We start from the raw sequence: 27708 nt of genomic DNA, 5'->3' as shown, positions 1-27708 counted from the left end.
TTTTTTATAACGCCAAGACACACACACACACACAGACACACACACACAGCCTTTGGATTTTGAACTGGGCAAACCAAAGATGAGTCTATAGAAAGAGTATATGAATTTCTTTATTTTAAACACTTTTAATACTTTTTTCCTTTCAATCATGATACTGTAAAACATCATGATACTGTAAGAAATATCATCATATATGTACAACCAAAATGATGTGTAGTGCTTCTTACCAGGAATGATCAAGAGTCTAATAAGCTTTTAATGTAGAAAAAAAGATAAATTTGTTTTTTATAAAAGTGATATCTTATACATGTATTAAACTATAGTGTGTGATAAAAATGGTCATGATAGTATTCAATTTCAATGGAATTTTCCTATAAATTACTAAGCAGGTACCATTAATCACTGAATTCAAGTGCTGTGTGTCACCTGTTTCATTTAGTTGGTTCTGATTTACACATCATTTCAAAGAAGGCAAAGGAACAGAAGTTAAAGGTTTACTTTCCACATTAGCTGCATAGCTCAACCCCTTCTAGTCCTATCTCAGGACAAGAACTAAATAACCTAATTCCTTTGGTTGACTTTTAAGGTTTTGTTTGCAACTAATTTTAGCCCAAAACTATTTTCATTGAGTCTTTGGCATGGACTTTAAAAAATGGAATTCATTCCTGATGTAGCCATTGTTATTCACTACTGTTGTCATTATTTTGGTTCCTCGTGAACTAGTCATTTCCCCCTCTATCTTATTTTTTAGAATTTCGAGTATGTTGGGTGTGGGTGTGTATGTTGAAGGAGGTAGTATGTCCTCAGCCTATATATTTGGTTAATATAAAAGACTAAAGTATTCAGTTTCTTTTTGCAAAAATTAAGTAATCAAAAGGAACTCCTTCACCTTCTTGTCACCGTGTAAAAACCTACCTCTATCTTTTCCAACCTCGTTTCCTCCTCCTTTCAAACGCCGGCGAACCCAGATGTTCTCTGGTTCTCTTTCCCTGTCTCAGAAACCTCATACCACCGGTTACTCTGCTAGTCTCATCATCCATTTTCTATCTCCCCTTTACTAAAGGACTGTTCCCATCAGCACTTAAACATGTTCTCATCTCCATCAAACTATGAAAACCCGCCAGACTCCAAAGGTCTCTCCAGGTCTCGCCTGGTATTTTTTCTTTCCTCCCAACATCTTCTACACAGAAATTCTACTTCTTCAATACCAATTCCTTATTTAGCCCCTGACCATGCCGCCAAACAGCTCCTGTAAGTACCCTTCTTCTTCCTTCCACCAGGTCTACTTTGTATGCGGTTTTCTCCACGAATGTAGAAAATTCCGAGAACGACTGAGCAAGGTATCTGGGATTATTAGACTGTTTAGACTCAGATTTTATTCTGGGAAATGTACACTAAGAAATGACCACTGGAAGTGAGAGTGACATATGTAAATGTCATCAAGCAATAAGGAGTTCACAGATGCAAAGTTTCTCCTTGGCAGAGGCCCATCCATTTTTTAATTCTTTTAAGGATAAGGTGGGAGCTTTCTGAAAGTTTCTAACAGATGCCTGGAATGTAAATTTTAGTTCGGGCTAAAAATCAATAAACGTTACTACTGATATAAAATGAAGATTGATGCCAAACTAAAATAAATTTATTTATATTTCATGCACATTGTGTAAAGACCAGAAAATAGATTTTAAAAAATAGTAAAGTGATCTGTCTTTTAATTCTTTGGTAAATACAGTTAACTATGTTTAATATTGAAAACTATGGTTATAAGCTTTAGTTATATGCAAATGCATATATTAAAAAATTTTGTCATTAGTTGCAGATGATTTACAACTTGCTTGTTAAGTGGACACCTAATATTTGAAGTACTTTTCCATGTTAATAAACATTTATTTTTATTTATTTTTTATAACTTTTATTTTAAAATGCTTCAAATATAGTCAGTAGCAAAGTACCCATCACCTAGGTTTAATAATTGTTGACGTTTTGTTATGTTTGCTTCAGACTGGTGAATGCGATGCTACACATATGGTTGGAGGCAATCTCTTAACTTTCTCTGATCTTTTAAACCTCCCTTCTTTTCCTGAGGTGTAGATTTTCAATCCATATTGTTATTCTTTACTATATATGTCCATAATGATATATACTGTTGTTTTGTGTATTTTTAAATGTGCACTATTGATTCTAAGTGTATGTATCTTTCTTTACATCTTGCTTTTCTTGTTAATCATGTTTTTGATCTGTGTTAATATATGTGCATCTCATTTGTTTTACACGACTTATAGTATTTAACTGTATGAAAAAATATGTTTCCACAATATCATTTTAATAGACTGCAAAGTATATTTTCATATTCCACATTTACTTAAACTATTCCACTATTGTTGGATATTTAGGGTTTATCTGAACTTAAGTATTATTATACAGCTCTTCTAGGAATATTCTTATAGCTATATTTTTGGATACATCTTTCATTACTATCCCAAGATAAACTCCTAAAATGGTTATTGCTGGGTCAAAAAGTATGCATATTTAATTTTTTCTCTATATATTTATTTCCAAATATATAGAGAAAAAATATAAATTTATTCTTCCACACTTTTACATCAATAAGAATGTGTGTTCTTTTCCAATTTCATATATTAAAAATGGATTCTTGCTATTTTAATTTTCATTTATTTGATTATTAATATTACTTGTAATTTTGTTATTATTCACTTGTATTTCTTTCGTAACTTCTTTGTGTAAGTCCTCTGTCCATTTTTCTATTGGTGTGTCCATCTGTTTTCTCTCTCATATATTAAGAAAATACTTACTATCTAACTCTTTGGCTTTTAACTATTTACCATGAATAGTTTAGAATTTTATGAAGTAAAATATATCAATTTTTTTCTTTATAGTTTCTGTCCTTGATATCCTATTTTAAAAGCTGTTTTCTCCATACCTTAAAAACTCCAAGTTTTACACAAAATATTTATCTCTTACCATAATGTCCACATATAATGATCTTCAATTCAAGACGCCTCAGGCCAATATAACTACACTATTTTCTCAGCTTTGTACTTGGTTGGTTAGTACAGATAGAATCCAAATCAAAGCTAACTATTATGAAGGCAGACATTGCCTCATAACCTTTTCACAGCTTACTATTTGTATAGACTCTGAAGATGTGAACCTACTAGTTAACCTTCTGTCCGGGGAGCAACATTTGAGAGCCAAGGAAACTCCAGTTCCCAGGAGGCCTTGAGCACATTTCTTCACAGCCCCTTTATTCTCATTTCGTACATGCTGTTGGGTTGAGAAATAATCATCATTTCAATAACGATATTTAAATAATCATTTCAATAACAATATTTTGACAAAGATAGCTATCATGTTAGGGGAACAATTTCTCCTGTCTTCCTGCAAGAGGAATTCGACATAAAGAAACATTTCACTTTTCTCGCAGCCCAGTTACTGCATCATAATTTTTCACAAATCAGTCTGTGCCTATACATAAACCTGTCTATTGCTGGGGATTTTCTGGGTGCATGAAAACAGAAGAAAGTTCTCAGAGGGGAGAAGTGCTCTTCTGAACATCAATGGCTTTGCTTCTTGTTTGAAAATAAAAGAAGATGGGGTTAGGGTTTAAGTTAGTTGATCATAGAAGTTTTATCTGAATATATATTTCTTAAAAGAGAACCCCTAGAAAATTTTATGTGAAGTGTTATGCAGTGTGTTTTTCTTTTTTTGCTTCTGATATTTAACTCTGTGCTTCAATGCTACATGAGAAAGAAAATAGAATGTGACACAAAGTACACTAAAAAATATCTACACTCTGCATTCTGTGGTGATATATGTAGATAACAAAATGTAGATAAAAGTTATATTTTCAAACAATGGTAGTGGTTGGCCCCCATGCAAAGTTGAAGGCTTAAATATAGCAAATAAATGACTTTGGGATATTTGATATTATATATTATGTACACACACGATTATATTGAAATGTGCAATGGTACTCACACTTGCTAATGTTTTTTAAATTTACATTTTGTTAGATATGTCTTATATCTACTAACAGAAATAATTAAGTGTGGTCACAATGTTACAGTTAAGAAACCTGGGCTTGAGGAGCAAAAGTCAGAATGCTAAAAGACCTCGGGGGTCATCTGGTCTACTTCTCAGCCTCTGGATATGCAAATCCTTGAAGCGGATTTCTAAAAATGGGTAAGGTCATGGACTCCTTTGTTAGACGAATATGATACCTCTAACTGTCTCCATATGCTGAGGGGGTTCTGGAAGAGAAGCCTGGGAGACACGACAGTTTTCAAATACAGTTCTCTCCCTTTTCAAAGGAATTTGAAATAGCTCTCCTTATTCTCCAAAAGCAACTCTCCAAAATTAAAAATGAATCAAGACTTGTGTAAGTTCAAACCTAAAAGGTTAGTGGATAGTACTTCCCTTATTGCCATGTGGAAGAAGCACCACTTTTAGCCAGAAAACAAGAATAACCATCATCCTTTACCAGAATTAGTCTCAGTTTCTATGAATTTTTATATCAAAAGGTCCTCAGGAATGTATTTCTCACACACAAAAATGGGACTTCCCTTAGTCTGAAGTGCTGTCATGTTGGGGAGCATTAGATCTTGGGCATTGCTCCAGCGACCAGGCAATGAGCAATGGAGGTAAGTCATGAGAAGGCATATTTTGATATTGGTAAAAGGCATATTTTGATATTGGTAAAAGGCTTTAATTGTTTAATTTAACAATTAAAGCTGCCCCAAACTAAATAGGTTATCCAAAAATCTAGTGGATTCCATCTCTGGAATTGTCTAAGCAAAATAGAATGATTATGCACTGGTGTGTGTGTGAAATTATTCACTGGCTAAAGGTTGGGTGGGGCAACACTTATGGTACCTCCCACCCTAAAGTTTTATGACTAAATGGCTCAATTACTTCAATCGTTTCTGATGAGAGCTATCTAACTCATATTTCTTCAATAATCTTGGTTGTCATTTATAAATTTTTCCAAATTAGTTACATATATAATATGAATTTTAACTATATATATGCCACTGATAAGCAGCATTTATCTATCCATATCTATACATACGATATATATTTTAAATCAACGACTTAAAATATTTGATGAAGGAGCCAAGAATATTCAATGGAGAAAAGACAGTCTGTTCAGTAAATGGTGCTGGGATAACTGGATATTCACATGAAAAAGAATGAAACTAGAGCCCTATCTTACACCAGCCACAAAAATTAACTCAAAATTGGTTAAAGATATAAATGTCAGACTTGAAACCATAAGAATCCTAGAATAAAACATATTAAAAAAAGCTTCTTGGCAATGATTTTTTGGACATGATACCTAAAGCACAAGCAATGATTTTTTGGACATGATACCTAAAGCACAAGCAACAAAATAAAGAACAAACATGTAGGACTGCATCAAACTAAAAAGCTTCTGCACAGCAAAAGGATGATCAACCAAGAAAAAAGACAACCTATAGAATGAGGAAAACATTTATAAGCCATGTATGTCTGATAAGGAGTTAATATCCAAAGTATATAAAGAACTCATATAACTCAAAGGAAAAAAAAAACAACAAATATTTTGTTTTAAAAATGGGAAAGGGACCCAAATAGACATTTTTCCAAAGAAGATATAACAGGTAGATGAAACGATGCTCAACAGCACTAATCATAAGGGAAATGCAAATCAAAACCACGACGAGGTGAGGTATTGTTTTATGCTTGTTAGAATGGCCATCATCAAAAAGAAGAGATTAAAAAAATCTGAAGATATGGAGAAAAGGAAACTCTTGTGCCCTGTTGGTTGGAATGTGAATTGGTACAATCATTATGGAAAACAATGTGAAGGTTCCTCAAAAAATTAAAATTAGGACTACCATGTGATCTAACAATCCCACTTCTGGGAATATATCCAAAGAAAATGAAAACAGAAACACCTGTCAAAGAGCTATCTGTATTCCCATGTTCACTGTAGCCTTATTTACAATAGCCAAGACATGGGAACAACCTGCGTCCACTGACAGATAAATGGATAAAGAAAATGTGGTATGTACTTACACACACACATGAGGAATATTTAGTCATAAAACAAAGAAAATCCTGCTATTTAGATGGATGAAACTTGAGAGCATTATGCTATGTTAAATAAGACAAAGATAAATACTATATGATCTCGCTTATATGTGAAATTTAACTAACAAACTCATAGAAAAAGAGATCAGATTTGTGGTTACCAGAGGTGGGAGTGGGGCAGTGGTTGGGGGTGGGGCAATTGGAGGGAGGTGGTCAAAGGTACAAACTTGGAGTGATAAGATAATTAAGTTCTAGGGATGTGATGTACTACATGATGACCATAGTTTTAATACTGCTGTATAGGATATTTAAAAGTTGAGAGTAAATCCTAAGAGTTCTCATCACAAGAAAAAAACTTTTTTTTGTATCTGTATGAGATGATGGTTAATTAAACTTTGTGATAATTATTTCATAATATATGTAAGTCAAATCATTATGCTGTACACTTTAAACTTATATAGTGCTGTATGTCAATTATAACTCAAAATTGAAAAAAATAACTATAGACAAGTGAAAAAAAATACCATTAATGAATGTAACTTGGGTTTGTCCACGCAACACCAAAAATCTGCCTCAAAAGTGAAAATTCTAGCCAAACAATTGGTGATATTCTCTGTATAGGGCTAAATAATGAATTATTCTTTTTCATTATTTTCCAGTTTCCCAGAAACCCACATTATAAATCTTGATATCACTTTTGATTTTTCTTTTCTTCCTACTTCACATCTGTTTGTAAAGCTCATCGTTGATAGTTCTGCAATATCTTTTCAATACCTCTCCTCTTTTCCTTTTGCATTGCTGCCTCCCTAATTCCTCGTTTAATATTGCTCATCCAGACTATGGCAATTGTTCACTGTGTGTTCTGCCCACATTCATTCATTCAACAAATGCGTAATGAATGCCACTATGTTCCACTTGGGGCTATGGCAATGAACAGCAGAAGACCCCGTCCTCACAGAATCCATCCTCGCAGAAATAGACTAAACCACCCCTCCTCTGTCAATCCATCCTGCACAGCAGAGTCATTTTCCTAAAAATCATGATGGTAATTATGTCAGCATTAAAAAGCCTTTGGTGAGTATGCATTCTGAAATATAAGATGCTATATAGACTTATTCTAAAATCACTTTCAAGGCCAATATTCTCAAACCATCTCCATTTTTTCATTTGGTTGAGAAAACTCTAACACATTACCAGTTCACAAACATCCCTAGTGCTTTTTTTTTTCTCAAAAGCTGTTCTTCCTATAGAGTGATGCCTGATGGTCTCCAGGGTTTTTAACCCCTGATATACACACCTTGTATAGTCCCCTCCCCTGTACTGGAAGCAGAACCTGTGAGTATGATGGGATGTCACTCCTGGGGTGAGGTCACTAATCTGTTGGCTTTTTAATCAAAAGAGCAGTCATCTGGGTGGGGCTGACAAATCAGTAAGTGCTTAACATGAGAAAGATTAATCCTGTTGGTCTTGAAGGAGCAAACCCATATTGGGGAAGACCACATGGCAGGAAACAGCAAGTGGCCTCTAGGAGCTGAGAATGACCCCAGTTCACAGCCAGTAAGACAGTGAGGACTTAGTCTTACAATTGTAAGGAACTGAATTCTGCCAACACTCTACATGAGCTTAAATGAGGAACCCAAGTCTCTGATGCAACTGCAGCCCTGGCTGACGCCTTGATTTTAGCCTAGTGAGATCCTGAGTAAAGAACCCAGCTACCCTCATTCTTGACCCCTAAAGTCAAGAGCTAACAAAGTGGTGATGTAAGCAGCTAAGTTTATGGTAATTTGTTAGGCAGTTATAGAAAACTAATAAAAGTCACTCTCCAATTTCACCCGGAAATATCCTATACATTCACCAAGATCCAGTTTAAATGTTTATCTCTTCCGTGTTTGCCTTGATTTCTCCAACCAAAAGTGACATTTCTCTAAATTTTTATGGGACATTGTTTCCCTCTTATGGCACTCGCTACTTTCACCATAGCCACTTGTGTATATCTGATTTCTCCTCCTGAATTGTAAGTTTCTGGAGAGCAAAGATGACCTTGCATATGCACATTTAAATATGTTTTAAAGAATCATCGAACCAAGTATTCACTTTTGCCTTCAAGTAAATATTTCACAGGGATCCAAGAGTTAAAGCTTCAGTCTTAAGCATCACACTCATTTTTCTTGTGCTTGTGAGCAGCTTCATGTGACTTAGCACAAGTGCAGAATTGTGACCTGACCCTCTCTAAAACCGTCGTCCAAAAGGCTAATTCTTTTGTCAAAAAGTAAGCAACATGCAAATTCAACATATCTAAAATCTGGAGTTGAAGGTCATTACAAACAGATTTATGATTTAGGAAATTTGCAGATAAGCAAAGGTAGCACTTAGAGCACCCAGAACACCACAATGCTTGCTGTACAGATGTGAGGTTTGTGGGCAGCTGCTGCCATCCACATGTGTCATTTCCTTTCCCCCCATTCTCACAGTTCCCCTCACTGTCTGTGCTCAGGTGGGTTTAAAGGAATAATGAGGAACCCAGGCTCGGAAAAGAGCTTCCCCAGCAGTGGAAGCATTACGGCCAGAGTTGGTTAATTGAAATCATGCATCGAACTAAGTTGCCACTCTGATGCGATCTGACAAAAATGATCATAGGATAAAATTGCCTCTTGCTGATCCCCACCTATCTTACATTTCAACTTGCAGGAAGATTGAAGCAAACTGCTCCAATTTACTGCTCCCGACCTGCTGATAATGGACACTTTGCTGTGCTCTCTCCCTTCATTACTGCTCAGGTCAGGGCTGTTAACAGGGACTCTTGCCACTTTTGACAGATAGTCACTACCAAGATGAATGGCGGTAGCCACATGACCACTTAGGACCAGGCCTTCCCTCTCCAGCACCTTCCAAATGCTTTTTTTTTTTTTCTTAATAAAAATAAAAATAAAAGACCACACTTCACTGTTTAACTCTTTACTAACTAGGAGAATCAATAGAAACCAGGCAACTGTAACCTCATGATTCCTTTACTGTAGAGCTGCAACTATTTCAAAGTAACCATTTAAAAGCATTTCAAAAAGAAACTTTCCAGGGAAGCCGCCTTTATACATTTTGTTCTGTTGGGGGAATAGAAACTGGGCTGTAAATTGAGCTCGTTGGGGGAGGGAGGAAGTGATGAGCCCAAAGTCTCAGCTGTGCTAAATCTTATGTAGAAGTGGCTACTTTGAGTTAAAATGGGCTTATTCAAGAATGATAAAAATTATTGGAGAAAACAGGCTATTTTTAATACCACACAGATGAATAGAACCTGGTCCTCCATCATTCCAAATGTCCATAAAAAACCCTTCATGAAGAACTTTTTAACACCAACATTTCTAAGTCACTCTACTTACATTTAGAAAGATGAAGGGAGAGGGGAATGCATGTATCATCCTGTGTTATTTTCTTTAACAGATATGACATGGCTCAGATAGTAAGTGCTTAATGAATGAGTTTTAAGAGCTAGCTAAAGGGAAATAAAGTACAAGTTTTATGTTTCATAAGGTTTCTAACTTAATTCTGTATATGAACAAAATATAGTTTCTATAGAATGCTTTCATTTTTATCTAATTCTGATATGCTCATTCATGTTCGCATTTGACTGTCAAACGAGCTCTCACAACTCTCATTAGATTTACACAGCATTGTCTAATTCACTTTGCCTCATGAAATTAGATGAACTATTAAATACCATAATCTGTTATCCACCATTAAAATTAATTGATTTTCATGTCATTTACAACTAATGAATTATCTGGAAAAAGTCTCATAAACTACAAAGCGTGGTGGGAAAGCTCTTTTATTCCCCATCATTTTAGTAAGGTTGAATAGTCCTGTGGCTTTGCTAGTTTTTCTCTCAGCAGAAATCTCAAAAACATAGCTGTATTCAATAATTATACTTTATGGATAGGAGCCACATTTATGAAAAAGGTTTTGAAGATGTGGATGATGCTTACGACTTTGGAAGAGGTTAGTTTATCACACAGCAGCATACTTCCAGATAAAGCATCAGGATAATACATTTTAATGAGCGTGCTATTAAAAAATAACCCTACCAGATCATAGCATCCATAAAAGTAAATATAAGGGTAGCATTTTATTGTGTTGCCTGAAAAAAATCTTATTTGATATTTTAGTTCAAAGGCTGCACAGCTGTATTACAATAATAGTAACTCCTGATTATGGAAAAATTTACTACGTGCCAGGCACTGTGTACCAAGCAATTTCAGCATGCATTGTTTCATTTAATCCTAAAATGCTCCTGTGGTATGGGCTTCATTTTTAACCTCATCTAACAGATAAGGAAACTGAGGCCTAGAGAGACTAAGAAACTTGTCCAAGTTCACCTAATTAATAAGAAAGGAGTTGGGATGTGAACCAAAGTCAAGCATCTAATTGTTACCCCTTACTGCCTGACTCACGCAATATCATCACCCTATCACTTGGCATGGATTGGTAGGAGGGGCTACTGTTCACAATTATTATCCATTTAATATTTACTTAAAAACAATCCTTTCACTTGTAGGTTCATTCAAGGAAAAATTATTCTTGCTTTTAAAAAATATTTTCCAGTGTTAGTAACATTGCTCCATGTAAACTTTAATGAACAAAGCTTCATGTTAAAGGCATTTTCCCCTGTTGTGATATTAAAAATTGGCAAGAAGTACTCTGAATATCCACATTGTACTGAAGAAGCCTTGAGAGGCAAGTTAAAAGAAGAACCCAAAGCATCTCTGGCTGAGTGATGTGCTGGTTTGTCTGGGGTTCGCCTGAGTTTTGCTAGTGCTCCTGACATAACAATTAACAGAACCCTCTGTTATTCTCAATATTGTCGTAGTTTGGATAATAAATTAGAGAGTTACCTTAATTTTAAGGGAGAAGTTATTCTGCTTGTTAGTAAACTCAGTCATAGACTATCTGCATCAATCTCATGAAACAGAGCAGGCTGCCACCGAGTGAGCTTTAAATACTTGAGTAAGCCTGCTGGGACATCGAGAGTAGATGGACCTGCCACATCTCACCTTTACTAGCCTTTTCTATTGTTTCCTCTTTCCCGTTGGTCACTGTGATGATCTTTTTTGACGTGTGTCAGCTTGGCTAGGCTACAGCCCCCAGTTACTCAATCAAACTCTAATGTAAGTGTTGCTGTGAAGATGTTTTGCAGATGTGATTAAAGTCCATAATCAGTTGACTTTGAGAGATGATCCTACAAATTCTGGGTGGGCATAATTAAATCAGCTGAAATGCTTTAAGGGCAGAATCAAGGATTCTATGAAGAAATCCCACCTGTGAACAGTAGTGCCCACCTGTGCATGAGAGTCCTAGCCCGACCACCTGCTCAGTGGATTTCAGACTTGCCTCGTCAGCCCCCCAGTCATCGAAGACAATTCCTGGCCATAAATCTCTGAATAGGTCTCTCCTATTGGTCCTACTTCTCTCGTTGAGCCTTGATTGATAGTCCCTAATGCCTTCCAATCCTTCTCATGATTTTCCAGACTCTTTTAACTTCATGCCTTGATAAAGTTTATGCCAATGGCTCTCTGTGTCCTCTCTCTCCTTCTCAGCCTGCCACCAAAGTCAGATAAAAACTTCTAGAGCACTACTCTCATAACTTAGCATCATCCTTATTAAGGGCTAATACGCCCCAAGCACTCTGCTAGACACTGAGGATACAAAGGTAAGCAAAGTGTAGTCACCATTTTCTAGGGTCGTCACTCCTAGCACAAAACTTGCAAAGTCCCCCTCCAAAGCCTGAAAGATAAGGAAAACAACACAGCCAGACAAAGCAGGCACTGCTAGTTTTAATCTGCCTCATAGATCCCACCAGTACCTAAGGCATGGGCCTGACTGCTCTCTTCATGGCCTGCACCATGGAAGATCTTTGGCTATATTTCCTGTGTTTCTCATTTTAAAGTTAGTGTTTCATAGTAGGGAGCAAAACCTGGCTCTTTAAAGCAGAATGGAACATAGAGAATTAGTTACTTACAAAATTGCTGGAAGGGCTGGAGACATGGGCCTTCAACTAGTCCCCCCAGAATAGCTCTCAGAATCACACTTCTGAACAGGCCCGGCGTGGAAGCTGCCGGCTCCACCACAATCAGGAAGGTGGAGAATCCACAGGATTTGTTGCCTGGAACTTTGATCTCAGGATCAGGAAGCTGTTGCTACCACATCTGCCTCTCAGCTCTCATGAAGCTAGGGGCCGGTCACAGAGAAACTGCTGCAGAAAAACCAACATCTCCGTGACGCCACTTGAAAGCAGAAAACGGGTGAAGCATGGGAAGATGGCTTCCACTTTATGTCAGCCTTCCAAGAGTGGCATGACGGCATCGATTTGGCATTTAGAACTCCAGCTGCAAGGAATTCTGGAAAACAAGGCATGTAGCTTCCGAGCTGCTTGTATTAAAGGGAGGCTCAGCAGAAGGCGGTCAAATGGGTGCTCAGTGCCATCCCACATTTTCCATCATAGCTGTTTTTCATTCAACCCGGAACGTTTTTTTGCTTCTCTTACTCAGATAAGGATGATTTACTTAAGGTTTTAATGTCCTTAGCACTTAGTGTCATTTCTAGCACGTTGAGGTGTTTCACATATATATGTTGAATGAATAAACGTAGCACAATTATAATTTACTCATTAATTGACACGATCATAATTATAAATTATAATTTAATTGTCATAAGCAACACTTTCCTTCCAACAAATTATAGGAACTATATCCCAAGTGGAAGGCACTCAATAAATATTTCTTGAGTGTATGGATGGATGAATACAGTGCTATCGGGCAGTAGGGTCTGATATGCGTTCCTCAAGTAGACCAGCATAACCAGCATTAATGTTTCTCTAGTCATTGGACTAGAAGGTGATATTTAATTTTCCATATTATAGAAGCCCATGATATAAATATGGCTTCTGTGTTAATATCTTTTGTCTCCTAGGAATTATTTCTATTGGGTGCCTTCTCCTAAACTTGCAGCCCAGTGAGAACAAATTAATCCTATACAAATATAATTTTCTGAACAAATAATATATCTCATTTAAAAAGATTAATGGCAAAGAAGATTTATATAATATGCTTCTGATCATTTATGTTTGCAGTGAGGAAATATATTTAATATTTAAGTAAGCCTACAGATAAAAACCAAAGTGAGAGAAGTTGGGGCAAAATTTGATGTAATCATTGTGTTACGGTCACAATGTCTGCATCCCCTCAAAATTCATATGTTGAAATCCTAATGCCCTATGCAATGGTCCTAGGAGATGGGGACATTGGGAGGTGCTTAGGTAATAAGGGTGGAGCCCTCATTAACAGGATTAGTGTTCTTATAAAAGAGGCTGGACAGAGCTTTCTGGTCCCTTCCGCCACATGATGACACAGTGAGAAGACTGACCTGGAAGAGAAGTCCCTCCCTGACCATGCCAGCACCCTAATCCCAGACTCCCAGCCTCCGGAACTGTGAGAAATAAATTTCTGTTGCTTATAAGCCACTTAGTCTGTGGTGTTTTGTTATAGCAACACAAACATACTGAGAAGCATGGGGAATATAAAAACTGCTAGAAAGAATGGAAAGATGGCCTTTTCATAATTGGAATAAAGTCCTACAGGAGAGAAGTGTTGCTATAAGGCATTTCGTCCCTCTGAAATCCGTCCTCATACACGTGGAATGCTTGTTGTGTATACTGTGTCTTTCAAGCAGCCTTCAATAGATGGAAAGAAGGATGCTGCAGAACTGGACGATGTGACATCTGCACGGCAGGCACTGCTGTAAGTCATGTGACATGCTGGCCACAGGAGAGCCAATTGTGCCTCATGCGCACTGTCAGTACTTTAAAAATGTCTCAGATTATCTAACTATGGGCTGGCGAGTTGTTTCTGGATAGGCTAATTTACTGTGTTATTCTTAATATTAAATTAGGGATATCACTATGCTTTCAAGAAGTCTTCCAACCATTTCTTTGGAAACTCTCATTAATTAAAATTAATCTTAACTTAAAATTTATATATTTCTTTTCTATTAAACTGAAACCACTCTAATACTCTACAGGTTTTCCAAAAGAGGTCTTGGTTGAGAAATTTTCCTTGCAATAACTCACTATGTTAATATTTTCATAACACTGTACCAGGCTCGCTTTCAATATTCTATCTCAGGGTTTCTCAGCCTTGGCACTAAGAGCATTCTGCACCAGATACTTCTTTGCTGTGAGGGCCTGTGTTGTGCATTACAGGGTGTTTAGCAGCATCCCTGACTTCTACCTGCACTAGTTACCGATAGCAAATCCACCTCCCCCCACTCTCACCCATGATTTGGGATAATCAGATATATCTCTAGATATTGCCAAATGTCCCCAGGTGGGCAAAAGTGCCCCCTGGTTGAGAATCACAGCTCTAGATCCTCAAGGTCAAAATTTTCAGTGATCAAATAGCTGTTGCTAGAAATCTGTGTCTTCGCAGAATTAGAGAAAACTATTTCTTTTTGTGTGTATGTGTGTGATGTAAGACACATGGTCATTTAAATCAGTTTAAAGTGACTCAAAACACATTTTTTCTGTTATTTTAGAAATAAATTGGGGGTGCCTGGCACCCAACTCTAACCAGTTTTTCTGTACAGGATTACTATATAACCATGGAGATCATACAACTGTGAGATATTTGGAATTTATGTTTGAATATTTCACCAAAGTTTTATTAAACTTTCTTCGTTTTGAGTTAAAACTGAGCTAACTCAGTGTAGCGAGGGTCAGTTGATCTCAGGCTTACATAGGAAGAAATGACCACAAGACTTATAGGAGGCTTGACCTTATTTTATAATAGAAGAGAGATGGATTTAAGTTGTGCTGTCATTGCCATTGCTTCCGTAGCTCCTGAAATACAACCCCCCCCCAAAAAAACAAAAAACAAAAAAAACACAAACCCACAAAAAACAAAAACAAAATAAACAAAAACAAACCTTGAAGGAGGGGGTCTGTCATACAGCTTTCACAAATGTCCAGTAGGTCAGATCATTTGACTGACCCTTAAAGGGATAGAGCTGTTCAAGTGAGGTTTTCCCAAATGGCACTTAGGCAAATTCTACATTGTTCATGGTTTCGTGACAGTATTCTTGGTGGCTCCAGCCAAGACTTTCTGGCTTGCCACCCGTACATTTTGCCCAATCCCAATCTCTTTATATTTTAGATTTCCTGTAACAGAGAAGATCTCAAATACTGAATCTCTGTATCTTCATTTTAAAATATGTGCCTCTCTATGGTTTAAAGAATGCCCTTACGTTTTCAAAAATCCATTCTCAACTATATGCCATGAGTACAAGGAAACTTATTTTTTCAATCCTCCCCTAGCTAAATTGGGGCTCAGCAGCACAAATATTCCATTAAATGCTACTGCAGAGCACAGTCACTGAGAGGGTGAGGACAGAATCAACAAGGTTACTGATGTTCCCTTTGCTTATGCTGGAAAAGCCTGCCGGCACGCGCCGACCACCAAGAATACACATGAATGACCCAATTGCCTCCTTTGCAGCACCTGTAGAGGCACGAAGTTCTTTCCCGTCTATGCGCTGAGCTGGGCTGAAATGGTCCCTGACTTTCTGGATTTCCCAGGGCTTCTGAGCAGTGGTTCATCTTCCAGGAAATCCTTGATCTCTACAATAATGCCCACATTCTCCTGGGTGGGGAGTGGCCTACTCCATGACGCTCAACACAGCTGATCCACTGCATCCAACTCTGCTCAACATATACATGCCCCAGGGAGTTCCTGAAGGAATCAGGTAACAGCGCAGGCTCGGAAGTAGGCTAAGTCAGCACTGAAGCACTTCTGCCCTACTCTGCCATTAGCAAAGCCACTTGTGGTTCCTTCATGGACCCCATCATGGACTGGCTATATGGAAGAAAGCAAGGAGTTTGTCTTTAACTCATCTAGTTGTCTAAAGGAACCATTAAGCTAAGCATGGATCTATAGAGAAATGAAGCTATAGATTAATAAAATTACACACATACCTACCACCCAATGTTTTGTGTTAAGGCCTCAACTAAGATGTATTCAGAAAGAGTCCAATGTTAACAAATGTATTAATAAATGTAGCAGTTTGTTATAAAGATCAAGTTGGTATAAAAATGTCTTTACAAACTCCAGCACTCAAAGCCAAGAGATCTGTGATTTCCGATTATCTTTGACAATGAAACAGTTTTATGTTCAGTTTGGCTACAGTGCATCAGAAACAAGGGAATCATAATCCTTTAGAGCCTCCTGTGCCAAAGAACTTCTGAATGAGCCTCGCAGCAGAGAGGAGTCATGAGAAATGATCCCTGTGAGGCGGAAAAGAGAGGTCGATTTTTGTGAGTTGAGAATCACCTGTGTTGCTTTCTGGACAGGTTTGAGAGTTCCTGACCTAGAAGCAATATTGGGAGGTGAAACACCTCCAAACTCCTTTCAACTAAATCTCCCTTAGATGGGCACTTAACGGGACCGGTACCCATGGAAACCCATGGCTTTCCAGTACTTGACATTTAGGAGACTCCTCTCCCTATTTCTTTATAGGAACAAATGCCTGCCGAGGAGTTCTTTCAATAAGTATTTAATTGGCACCTATTAAATTGTAGGTGTTAGAGATACAGCCGTGAACAAAACAGACCAAATATACCCTTATGGAGCTTACTTTCTAATTAGAGGGCAAATAAGATCCAATATTTTGAGATCTTAGTATGGGCCAGGTACGATTCGAAGCACTCGTTTTATCTCAATCCTTACCACAACCCTATAATGTAGATACTATAATTATTCCCATTTTGCAGATGCAGAAACTTAGGCTCAGAGAGTCGAATAACTTGCCTTGGTCAGCCATCTCAACTAGTGTCTTATCTTTCAGATAAGAGGACTGACTTAATAGTAGCAGGAATTATGATGGCAAGGCTATATACTTCAGTATGAGTTTGGAGACTGTGGTGCCAATATTGTCATGCCTAAATATAGGGCTTTAATACAGCAGTAAAGATGGATGTCTTCTCGTGTGTGCTGTTCCTGCATCCATGAGGCTGAGCTATAGTATAAGCTTCCTTGTTCTGCCTTGATCCAGGCCAGATGGTGCTCACTCTGCTTGTTTAAGTTAGTTCTTGTGAAACTCTTTACCAGGGAATCTAATCTGTTCATCCAGTGTTCAGAAAGTCAAGCTTTTGTTCCTGAAGCCCAGTCTCACTTGAGGCTCCCTCCGCCAGAGAACCTGTTTATCAGGAAGAAGTAGCATGGCAGCACATAAAGTTTTATGTCGTGCAGGTCACAGTGAAAAGAGTTCAGGAGTGAATGTTCCTCGGTTAAACAATGATGATGAAAATAGAATCACATGTGCAAAAACGAAGCCACCCCAATATATATATACACACTTACCCATCAGTGATAACAACAAAAACAACGAGAATGGCCACACACAGCCAGATGCATAAGTTTGCAGTGAGAACAAAGGCAGCAATAAATATTCCAAGGAGCCAATAAAAAGAAGATGAAAAAGAAGAAAAAAACAGGAGTGGTTAGCTCTCCAGTGCAATGGGCTCCATGAAAGCTTTTATTGTTAAGAGAGTTACTTTACTAAGAGCTATATGAAGAAAGCTGAATGAACGTGAAAAATTGCATGCAATAACCTGAGCTGAAAGATGATTATCAACCTCTGAGTCCTGTATTTTGGAGCGAGTCAGTACTGCTATTAGAAGATTGCCATTGTACTTAAAGAAAAGCTTGTTTTGTACTTTTCTCCCCCTTCTGGGTAAACAGAAAGTCAATATAGGCTTCTCCTCTGTGCCAGTCCATTTATCTGAACAATTATTTTAAAGATGTAATCCAATCTTATCGTCTTTCTGAAAGTATAACTCCCATGAACATTTCCAGCAGAGTTCTGCACACACAACTTGCTAAACCAAGAACTGAGTTATTTCCAGCCTGTATTCCTTCCCTCCCCATCTGCCCTCCCCTCCAACTCCATTCTTTAGCCATCTGTTTGTTTTGTCGTTGGCTATTAACAAGAGAGGGGGTGACATTTAAGGGGGTCGACCCATCTGTACTTCAACCATTCAAAGGCTAGCCAGCTAGAACAGTGAAAGATGGAAAACTGAAATTTTTTTGAGGAGGACATCATTCTCTCAGACTCTTAGTGCAGTTTCCCTGTATTCTCAGTTTGAAGGTCCCTGCTCTGTCTTTCTCTAGGCTGGTGGAGGCAGCACAACCTTCCAAAATGTTAGTGTCAGGGGAAAAAGTGGTAATTAAGCAGCTCATATTATTCGGCAGATGTTAATGGTTGATGTTTCTGAAATTCTATTTTATGCCATTAATGTAATCTGGGATAATAACTGACAGTATTGCTTTGAGTTTACTCTGATGAGGAGCTGTCAAAGTTCCAGTTACATATGTGACATGTAGCAATATGATGTAAACTCTTTGGAAGATCAGAGTAAAATCAGGACTATACTCATTTGATCAGATATCAGGAATATGATTAGTCTTTTAAAAACTCTCCAAAATATTTAAAAAATATTTAGATGAGAGATGTGGTAACTTTCTTTTCACAGATTATATAATTAGCAAATTAAATTTCACTATGTGGCACCTTGACGTACCTGTGAAGTGGCAGCCTGGCTTTTCCTCCCCGTCATTCCCGGGACTCACAGGAGGCAAGTGAGGGACCCTGAAGCCTAAGGTTCATCAGCACCATGGAAAGTCCACCTCTGATTTGTGGCCTTGTGTTGCATGAATGGAGAATTCACATACACCTCCCGTATGGTTGAAAATACATGAGAGGGAGATACAGGTAAAGATTATCCCTGCTGTTGATTGCTTTTTGAAACAAGCACAGAAGAGGGTATGTGAACGGAGTGTGTCATCAAATGAAGGAGAGAAGACTCTTGTTTACCACGAGTGCTAAGTCCGCCAGGACAGGGGCAAAGTAGGGAAGGACAGCAGCAAGTCTGACTAGATTAATGAGATCTTTTGGGAAACACGACTCCATTTTCTTCCTTCTTGGACCTAATCCATGCACCCTGTGGAAGTGCCTTGATTAAATATTGGAAATGTCCTGGCTATATTATGAAGGTAAAACCAATAGAATCTACTAATGGTTTGAATATGTGGAATGAGAGGGAGGAGTCAAAGATGACTCACACATTTTTGACCTGAGCAGCTAGAAAGATGGAGTTGCTACTTACTGAGGCAAAAACTGGGGGAGAATGACTGGGTTGCTCGGGAGGTGTTCAGTGGGGGAGATGTTTGATCTCTGACGGAGATATCCGGTAGGCAGCTGGACACACAAATCTGGAGTTCAGGGGAAGAGGCCAGAAAAAATGGTGAGCTGGAGAGTGCTTAACAACTAATTCTCTCGGGGTGGCGGGGAGGGGGGTAGAGACACAATATGTAATGTTGGCCGATTTCTTTGGTGCAATTACCTCACCATGGCTGACTTCTGGTTACTAATGTGAAGTCACTGTCATTGAATACAGGGTTGGGAAGAAATGTGATCTTGTGAGACCAGGTGAGCTGCCTCAGGCACATCACTGGGAACAGAGACATAAATTTGGGAGTTATCAGCACGTAAAAAGCCATGACACTGAATGATGGCACTTAGGAAAGGAGTATAAAGAGAAGATATTCAAAAACTGAGCTGTAGTTACTCCAATGTTGAGTTTAGAAGGTGATGAAGAATCAAAAGAGACTAAACCAAGAAGGAAACTAAGAAAGGGTTTCAAGGAGGGAGTGGGCATTTGTCAAATGCTATAGATGGGCCAGATGAGGACTTAAAATAGGCCACTGTAATACAGAGCCAATAGGGTTTGGCTCTGTAACCTAGATAACAGCAGCTTCGGTCGAGTGGAGGGACAAAAGCCTAGGGTGACTTACTCTCACCTTCTTCCCAAAATAGGAGGCAGGGGTGGCTTTGGCAGCTGAACCCTATATTAAAAACTTTAAAATGCACTTGGGGCCTTTGATTTAGATTTCAAAATCGCTTGATGTCAGGGCTGGAAAAAAAATCTGATAGATCTCTTGGCTCGAAGTGGCTCAAAACCTTAAGAAGAAAAAGAGGAGGAGACCAGTCTCTGTTCAATAATTTGAAAAGGTTTTTTTTTAAATCTATACAAACCTCTCGTCATGGTAATTGCCTATTGTTTCATGTCGGTCTGTGAATAAAAACCAGGGCCTTTCATCCAGGTTCACTGACCAACACCTCATTTCTTTAACACCTTGAGATTGTACAAAAGTTAGGGAGGACATTTATTTTCCCCCTCAGAATCTGAGCACGTGTTTCCAGCTCCTGCTTTACTCTTATTGTTTCCTTGGTCCTCGTTCTTCCACACTGTCTGGTACAACCATGATGCAGAACGTCTGGGATACATAGTCTTCGCAGGTAAATATCATCAGTGTTTATTTGTAGGCGGTCTAATTCTAGACAGATCTAGTACTTGTGCAATCTTGTTTCAGGGGTAGAACTAATTTTCCTTGGCACGGCTCTTTGCTGTTCCTCACTTCACCTTCATTCATTCGAATGAAGAGGTAAAGAGGCGTGGGTGTGGGGAGGAGGTGGGGAGGAAAAGTTTCCCGGGGGAAGATCAGCGGGTACACAGATAAGGAGGCATCAGAGAACGCGTCTAGAAATTGAATCAGTAAGTAAGGCTGGAGCAGGCAGGTGTGAATAGGTATGCTGTGAGACTGAAACAGCAGGTCGTACCTAAATTCCAAGGACCTTATAAGTGATGCTGAAAGGTGGGATATTTTTTAATAGAGAAGTTATTTTTTATTTAAAAAAAAAAAATGCGACCCAGAGCCCTTACCAGTTGAAAATTTGGGAACAATTAATTCATCCTATTAGTTCATTGTTATCCACATCTATATGTATCCTCGAATTCTTTCATAAAGTTTGATTTTAATTTTTCTTTAAAAATTTCTCACTTTCTACCCTTTTGTCCAGAAAGGGAGAAGTCATCAGCTCCTCAAATTTCTGCCAAATAAGGCTAAATCTGGCAATATACACTGGACAAATTCTGAGACCTCCAGGAGTCTATTCTCAGGATTTTTGCTGGATGTTTAAAGTTATTGTGAAAAAGAAGGAGCCTTCTCTGTTTCGCTTTCTGCAGAACCATAAAATAAAATTTCAGTCCTGGACTCTCAGACTATAGGCTCTGTCCAGTTAGAGACAGATAAAAAAAAAAAAATTTAAAGGGTCTTTTGCTGCTCAGGGGCAAAGGACCATCTGAAAAAAGCATCAGGATGGAATTAATACCTGGGCAAATAGAGATGAACAGGATAAGTCTTTGAGTTTAGCAGGTATTTACATTTCATTTTATTTTTTTAAAAATAATGTGAATGGAATGTAGTAGTCCTATTTTCGTTCTTTTTAAAAATTAAATCAGGAAGAACTTCATGTCTGGGGACTCTAGAAATATCCTTAAAGCTGAGCCCTGTGGCCAAGTAGGGAAAAGGCAGGAAGGTGAAGGCCCTCCCTCTGCCATCACAGTGAGAGTACCCGAGGGTCAGCTGGGCTCGCTGGGTCCCGATTCTTCATGCCCCAGAGGGCATGAAGGTTGACCTCTGCCTTCGGGAACAGTGGGCAATGAAAGTGGGCATGAAAAAGAACAGTCTAGGAGAAGCAAAATCTCCTTCTTTCTCTCTTCTCTCTGTGCCAGACTCAGGAATTCGGGTGATAACGCATCTGTCTTTTGGGAGAGAATTCAGGATTAAATGATGCCATTATTTAAGGACAAGTGGCCCTCTCTTTAGAGAATGGGAGGCCCAGGGCAGTGGCTCTCTGGTTCACATGGTTTACAAAACACTTGGGGAGCCTGTTTTAAAGGTAGATTTCTAGCAATGTCCCCAGAGGTTTTCAAGTCAATGGGTGATTTTCCACATCTCCCTGATGGGATCCTGACAGTGACACTTCACAAAGTGAATTCTGAACCACAGTGCCTTATGAAGGAGAGGGTTCTACATGTCACTTTCTCCTTAACTGGATGAGTATCGATGCCCTGGTTTCATCAGCAGGTTCTGCCCTTGCTGTGTGTGTGTGTGTGTGTGTTTGTTTTCTGGGGAGAGGTGGCAAGGAAGAGAAAAGGGGAAAGAATATGAATCTAGACTCAGCCTGGGAGTGAGGAGGGAAAGGAAATGCCACTATGTGCAATGGGGCTGTCCTGGGAGACCCAGCATCTTACAACGGTTGAGATGGGATTTCAGAGGGAAGCAGTTTCCTTCAGGTTTATGCTGATTGATATACTTCATTGTGTTCAAAAGATGAGAGAAATAAGAGAAATACAGCTTGATAATTAGCACACAGTTGGGAAGCCTTGAAAACATATGACAGGTAAGCAGATTTATGAGAAGCAATCGTGACATGCCCGTTTTTCAGAGTTCAGTGTTTCACCAACAGAATATAAAATAAAGAAAAAAAAAAAAACCCTGACATTTATTTTCACATTTCACATGCTTGGTTTAAAGGAGAATTCTTCATAACCAAGTGTTTCTTTGGCTGTGGGAAAGTGTTCCCTGAAATATCGATAGAATACCAGAATGCACTTTATTTCTTCCGACTTTACTAATAATTCCAAGCTTAGAGCCATCACAGAAAGACATGGCAATATACTGAGGCAAGGGATTCAAAGGAGCAACAATCCCAGGTAAAACATGAGATTGATTTTCTAATCTTTCTAACTTATTTTTTTCTTGAGCCGTCTTTTTCAACCCTCTCTAGCTATCTAGACACCCTCTGCTTTCACTTTATGAGAGAGGAAAAGCTTATGTACTCATTTGTACTCAGGTGTAAACAGCTGATAATGCCTGACTTATAATATTTCCCACAGGAGTTCACTTTCGGATAGAGCTCAGGAGACTTGAATCAAAAGGAAAAAGAAGATAAGCATAAAATTAAGTCACTGATCTGGTGGGGGGCATATTTTCTTGGGCCCTAAAATAACCCCCTCTCTCTCTTTAGCCAAGCAGTTTAATTATTTCAGCTCTCTGCTCACTGACTCATTCAAATCATTCACAAAATACCACTCTACCAATAAAAGACACTCAAGAGACGCTTTCCAGCAGACGTTTTCTTTTCCATGTCTATAGGAAAATGAGAGTTGCATAAAATGAAACAAAGAGACCAGTTAGAAAAGAATTATGACCAAGAAACCCAAACTTGAATGGAATTGCTAAATAATACTGAAAGGGAAAACTTTATACATACCTGGAGCCCTAATTGGGCAGGAAGACTGAAGGCTTCATCATGTTAGACTACACAGGGCTGCTTGTGGAGCCACAGTAGAATATTTTGTTCATAATGAAACCTTATTGGGTTTGGTTGCTGTAAGCTTTTCAGCTTCTAATTATGGTATTTAGAAGACAATGGAGACAGCTTAAAATAATAAGAATGCTGCTAAAACTAGAAAGATTGCTGCAGTGTTACAAAGAGAAATGTTGGCCCTCTGTGTATAGTGTGCATTTAACCTGTCAGCAAACAGAGCATTTTGCAGGTAAAACGTAAAGGGATGCATTGAGGAGCCATCACACGAACGATGAGGGTTTTTCGTTTTGCTTTCAAAACGAGCTGCTTAAGTTATAACACTAGTTTAATATAAATTAGAGTTTATCCTTTGGAAACCATTTGCAATTTGCTTCTTTTAGACCGCAGGTCATTATGATGCAAAGTTAAAGGCTCCTGGAACATAATGTTATTCAGGCCTGCATTCTTGTTGCCATGTCCAATTCAGCTGAAAATGAGAATTATAGTGAGAGCATTTCCTGGTCTTTGACCCTTCGTGTGGGCTTTTTAAAAGCAGGGTTTATGCAGAAAACTAACCTCATTCTCAGACATTCAGTTCCTACTAATATTAGCTGTGTTAAAACTCTTAAGTAAATTGAGAACTGTTTAAAATACCTCATTCCAAGTTTTAAAACATTGGGCACTTACTTTCTGATTTCCATCCTTAGTAAACAAAAAGATTTGCCTATGAAATAGATGATATTTAAATGTTTAAAAGGGTCTGTCTCTTTTCTCTCTCTGCCACAAATGGCAACACAAAGGTCAGTTGTTTGAAACTCAGGCTGTAACTGTCTAGGGAAAGATAACAACGATAGTAGAAAAATAATATATAACATGGATGTTTTATGTGCTAAGCTCTGTTGCAAGGATTTCAAAATAAACTAATTTAGTTAATCTTGACAGTAACCCCACTATTAGGATCCTCGTTTAGCACATGAGGAAACTGAGGGTCAGACAGGTTGAGTGACTTGTCCAAGGTCACACAGGCCAGTGACTGGCAGAGGGGAGACGTGAACCAAGGAAATCTGGGTTCCACACTTTTAACCCCTGCCTATCAGGATGGCAGGTGACCTGAGAGGCCCACTCCTGGACTCCTGGGAATTGGTATGACACAGAGGAGACACTTCTAAAACAAATTCCATGATACACAGGTTTTTGGAAAGTCCTGCAAAATATAAAAGACAAATTCAGGAAACAAATGAGAGGTCTAAGCCTTTTCCTTTTTCTTTTTTAAAAAGATCACTTAGAGTTAAGCTGAGAATAAATGAAATTTGATAAAATGCCACACATATGTACATTGCACGCCTGGTCAGAGTAGGGCTTTTTCCAAGACCACGGGCCCAGGGGAAGCCGAAGGACAGCTGTGAGCACCTTGACTGGTAGGTCTTCTTCAGTGACTGAAGGGGAGAACAATCAGGGGCCATCTGGCCACTGACGAGTTCCTCTGCTCTTTCCACACTTTTCCAACCTAAATGCATCTTCTGGAGACACACTTTTTTGCAGAAAGTGGTATATTGGTTGAAATCATCAGGACACAGATAGATCTGAACAGACCTTACCTCGTGTTCCAAAATATTGTGAAAAGGAAAAAACAGAAAAAAAAAAAAAGAATCAGAAACAAAACAAAAAAACAGAGTACTTATAAACCTTTGGTTTTCCAAACACCTGTCCTGAGGCTACCAAAGAAGCTAATTGGTTTGAGCTACATCTAAATCCAATCTGAGAGGATTTGCAGGGAGAGGCGGAAATCCCCTAAGGCGCTGGACGCTCCAGAACATCAAGGCAGTGAATACATCTCCAGGCTTTTCACTGAGGAGTGTAAAGGACATTTCCTCCTTTAGCCACTGAGGGTCCCCTAGGGAATTGTAAGCTCCATGAACAGAGCTAAGGACATTTTTAATAGTTACATGGAATTACTGGGTGTCCCAATGGCCCCATTCTTATAGTTATTAGCTTAAGAAATTCTTGCCTTCTGCAAACAAGACGATTGGGGCATTGACTCTGATGGGTTCTACTTTAAGACCAGGTGTGTGAAGCATTAGAAGAACGAGGTGTCTAGAACAGAAGGTCAGTGGCGCATCGCCAGAGCACCAGAGACATCCCTGCCACCACCTTCCTTCTCGGCTGCTCTGCGGGGACACAAAACTGAGGCCAGGGTGGTGCCAATGCCTGCGTCTTTCCTGCCCCTTCCCTCAGGGTGGTGCCAATGCCTGCGTCTTTCCTGCCCCTTCCCTCACAGAAAGCACAGCTGAAGGGAGGGGGCGGGACGGGAAAGCATGGGTGGGGAGGGGAACAGGCGAGCAACCCGGGAAGCAGAAATGACCGGTGGAAGGTGGAGTAATAAAGAGTAATAGTCTCAGCAGAAGCATTTTTAGGGATAGTTCTGTATGAACACTTTTATAACTCTCACTTGTGCACTATGTCATAAGAGGCATGAACCAGGAGTCGAGAATTTAGATTCCGCCTCAGGCCCAGCACTTTCTTGAACGTCACCTCGGACTTTTCTGAGCCTCGATTTGTTACAAACACAGCGATATCATGCAGTGGGGTATGAAAAGGACATATTTTATGAATGTAAGTGTCCGAGGTCAGGTTCTGGGAGAAAGATTTTGTGCTAGAAGTTTACAAGCAGGCAGTTTATTGGAGTCTCTCGGGAGCAACACCTTTGGGGGGTGGGAAGAAAACAAGATTGATCAGAGGGTAGTGGAACTGCAGCACAGGGGCAGGAAAGGCCCCCGTCACCCCTCCTGAGACGAGGAACTGGGATGGCCTTTCGGTAGCCCCTCACTGAGGCAGGGGGCTGGGCTTGGGAGGGATGGAGAGGGAGCAGGTATTCTGAGAGATGAAGGCTAGTGTGCTATTGATGAACTTAATCCTAATCTTAACCCCCTGATCTTTGTGGGCACAGGCAACCCTAACCCCTCCCCTTCAGATGCAAGGAAGTCACCTCCCTCCACCAAAATTGAAATTCAAACTTGGCTCCTCCTCTTTTGCTGCCAACATTTCCCCTCCCTCTCCTGACTTTATCCCCCACAGAGGCCTCCTCCCCGCTTTACCCTTCCTATGTGTCCTGGGGTGGAGGAACAGCCCACAGGGAAACCGAACCAAACCTCTTGTCATTATAAAGAGAGCTACCTCCAAGTAAAGCGTATAGCAATTTTTATATTCCCCAGATCAACCAGAGTTTGGATGTAGGCCACCCACAGAGAGGGAGCATAACCCTGACAGAAGTCTTTCTCTAAAGCGAAGACAAAAAGAGAGAGGGACTCGGCTTAAAGTCATCAGCACGCAGTACACAGTAGCCAGGAGAATGGGCATCTGGGTGTGAGTGGGGTGCTCTGGGAAGTGCACTGCAGCATCCACCACCGCAAGGCACCTGCACCCCCACCACTAAGGACATTTTATGCCGGGGAAGAAGAATGCTTTACAAGAACCTTGCGCCTGTGAGAGGAACGGGCTTTCATGACCTTCAACATGACCTTTCTTTACTCTCTGAGGCCTCAGTTTCCTTGGCTGAACAAGCTTCTGTGAGTCATCATGTCTGATGTTCTGAGGGCAATCAAATATTAGTTCTCTTTTTCCTATGACACCCAAGAAATTGTGTGAGCTAATAGCAGGGGTCACGTTGGTATATGCTTTTCTGAAAGTCTTATAAGTCATCCACTTTCTATGCTACATCTTAGAAAAATATCTACTGAAAAACATCTACTAGAGACAAGGTTTTTTCCATGTTATCTCTAAATTGCTACAGATGTTTGTCCTCGAGAAGTGTGAGAGGAATGATAGCTGAAGAAGAGATTTAACATTATTCAAAGGGATTGTGATTGGAAAGTCAGGGTAAGAACCTCAGAATTTGGAAATTCTGTAGTTGTCCTTGGCAAATTGCTTAAGAAAAAATAGTTTTAAACAAACTAAATTTCAGTTAATATTTAAGAACCAGGGCTTTTTATTTCCAACGTTTAAAATATGTACACAAACACACACAAAATCCACACCATGACAAACCTTATTTTCATTGTTTCAAATCTGTCATCACATTCTCCAAATTTGAATCTGTGGGTCTCCAAACACCCTTGTCCTGAACTTATCGGCAAAATGGCTGCCCCAGAAACTCCTACCGTTTGGGGAAAGGAATTCACGAAAACATCGGTCAGAGTCCTTTAACCATATTGTGCTTATTGTCTGAAAACTGAACTTGGACCACTGGCCAGAGAATGCATCTTTTAATTTCCCAAGCAGAAACTCACTTCGTGTAAACTTGATTCAGAGAGAGAGCAGCGAAGGAAATTAGTAGGAGGATGAAGCAGAGGACAGAGGGTGGGGGACCAG

Source organism: Pteropus medius, unplaced genomic scaffold (genome assembly GCF_902729225.1).
Source record: "Pteropus medius unplaced genomic scaffold, Ma_sr-lr_union100, whole genome shotgun sequence".
In the NCBI taxonomy this organism is placed as follows: domain Eukaryota; kingdom Metazoa; phylum Chordata; class Mammalia; order Chiroptera; family Pteropodidae; genus Pteropus; species Pteropus medius.
Note: the sequence above shows the minus strand (reverse complement) of the source record.